The sequence below is a fragment of the Ipomoea triloba genome, chromosome 5, assembly GCF_003576645.1.
Source record: "Ipomoea triloba cultivar NCNSP0323 chromosome 5, ASM357664v1".
In the NCBI taxonomy this organism is placed as follows: Eukaryota; Viridiplantae; Streptophyta; class Magnoliopsida; order Solanales; family Convolvulaceae; genus Ipomoea; species Ipomoea triloba.
The window spans coordinates 14,922,974-14,925,429 of record NC_044920.1 but is presented as its reverse complement, the minus strand read 5'-3'; positions in this window follow the sequence as shown (position 1 = coordinate 14,925,429).

Sequence of the window (2,456 nt, the reverse complement as noted above, 5' to 3'; positions counted from 1 at the left end):
ACCAGATCAGCATACAGAGAAAGCATGTTTGCTTGCTTTCTATCTCAAATAGAGCCTAAGGTGATCGATGAGGCTCTATGTGATCCAGATTGGGTGCAAGCCATGCAAGAGGAACTTCATCAGTTTGAACGGAACGATGTTTGGGAACTAGTTCCGAGACCTCATCATCAGAATGTCATTGGTACAAAGTGGGTTTTCAGAAACAAGATGAATGAGGATGGAGTTATTGTTAGGAATAAGGCCAGACTTGTTGCCAAAGGCTATTGTCAGGAGGAAGGAATAGATTTTGATGAAACCTTCGCTCCAGTGGCACGTCTCGAAGCCATACGCATCTTTCTCGCATATGCCGCCTTCAAAGACTTTAAAGTATATCAAATGGATGTCAAGAGCGCTTTTCTGAACGGACTTCTCGAAGAAGAGGTGTACGTTGAACAACCTCCGGGTTTCTTGAAGGACGTGGGAGCTGACAAAGTATACAAATTAAAGAAGGCACTTTACGGTTTAAAACAAGCTCCGAGAGCTTGGTATGATACCTTATCCTCTTTTCTACTTCAGTGTGGGTTCACCAAAGGCCTAGTGGACAAAACATTGTTTAGAATTAAGGATGGGGATCACATCTTATTGGTGCAAATCTATGTGGACGATATCATTTTTGGAAGCACCAATCCAGACTTGTGCGAGAAGTTCTCCAGGTTGATGAAAGGGAAGTTCGAGATGAGCATGATGGGAGAGCTCAACTACTTCCTTGGATTACAAGTGAGACAGCTTAAGGAAGGTATCTTCATCAATCAGGAGAAATACACCAAGGATCTGCTCAGAAAATACAATATAGAAGGGAAATCCTCAGTCAAAGTACCCATGGGAACCTCTCTACGTATCGATGTCGACAGTGAAGGTCGAGAGGTCGATCAAACTACATATCGAGGTATCATCGGATCTCTTCTCTATTTAACTGCTAGTAGACCAGATATATCCTTTGCAGTAGGTGTGTGTGCTAGATTTCAGGCAAGTCCTAAGGAAAGTCACTTAAATGCTTCTAAAAAGATCCTTAGATATCTCAAAGGTACGCAAAGTGTTGGACTTTGGTATTCGAGAGGTGGATCTTTCGAACTTATGGGTTATTCAGATGCAGACTTTGCCGGTTGTAAAATAGATCGAAAGAGCACATCAGGGACATGTCAGTTTCTAGGTGGAAGACTTGTGTCATGGTTTAGCAAGAAACAGCACTCGATAGCTACAAGCACCGCTGAGGCAGAATATGTAGCAGCTGGAAGTTGTTGTGCTCANAGCACATCAGGGACATGTCAGTTTCTAGGTGGAAGACTTGTCTCATGGTTTAGCAAGAAACAGCATTCGATAGCTACAAGCACCGCTGAGGCAGAGTATGTAGCAGCTGGAAGTTGCTGTGCTCAGGTTTTATGGATGAAGCAACAATTACTGGATTATGGGGTTGAGTGTAAGGAGGTTAAGATCATGTGTGACAATACAAGTGCTATTGCCATCACCCACAATCCAGTGTTACATTCAAGGACAAAACACATTGATATCAAATATCACTTCATCCGAGACCATGTTGAGAAAAAGGATATAACTTTGGAATACGTTGCAACTGAGGAACAACTAGCAGATATTTTCACAAAAGCGTTATGTGAAAATAGATTCTCTCAACTAAGGTTAGAATTGGGAATGATAGAATTGGGATGAATGGTCAAATCTTATCTTCTTGTATTTAGTGCCATGAACTGTTTCGCATGTGAGGAGCGGTTTCATCAACTTTATGGCAGCTTTGAAGTTACACAAGCATTGAATGGTCATTCATATCGCATCCCGTGACTCAACAGTGGTAACCTATTTGGGCTATAAATAGAAGGGTTTTCTCATCAGGTTATGTCATCGACTTCTTCATGGAGAAGAAGAAAGGAAAAGACGATGTACCGTTCTGGTATAGAGGGAGAAAATCAGCAACGAAGTCCAAAGACTTTCAAGGAGAGAACTATCCAGAATCAACGAAGGGTGAACAGATTGCGGAGTTTCCTGATAATCCAAGCCAGCATCCTATTCCCATCCAAGGTGAATGGATCCCCAAATACGAGGAGATCCACAACGATGGGATACTGGAGTCAGGAGAAGAGTCCCGTATAAGTGGGACTCCTACAGCTGCACATTCTGGAAAAGGAACTCCCTCAACCAAATGGAGAACCAAGGGAAAGGGAGATGAAGCCTGTGAGGAAGGCAGCAGCGGAGAGAAGAACAAGAAAGGGAGTAGCCACCCCTAGTTCTGTTATTAGAGAAATAGGACTTTAGATGGCTAGTTCCTGCTTTAACGATAGATTCCTATTAGGCTGACCAAGGCCAAACAAAAGTTTCTACGGAATCTATTAGGATATTGATTCATTTGTAATGTTTTCAAAAATCACTAAATGAACTTAAGGATATGTTCCAAGTGATATCTTTTA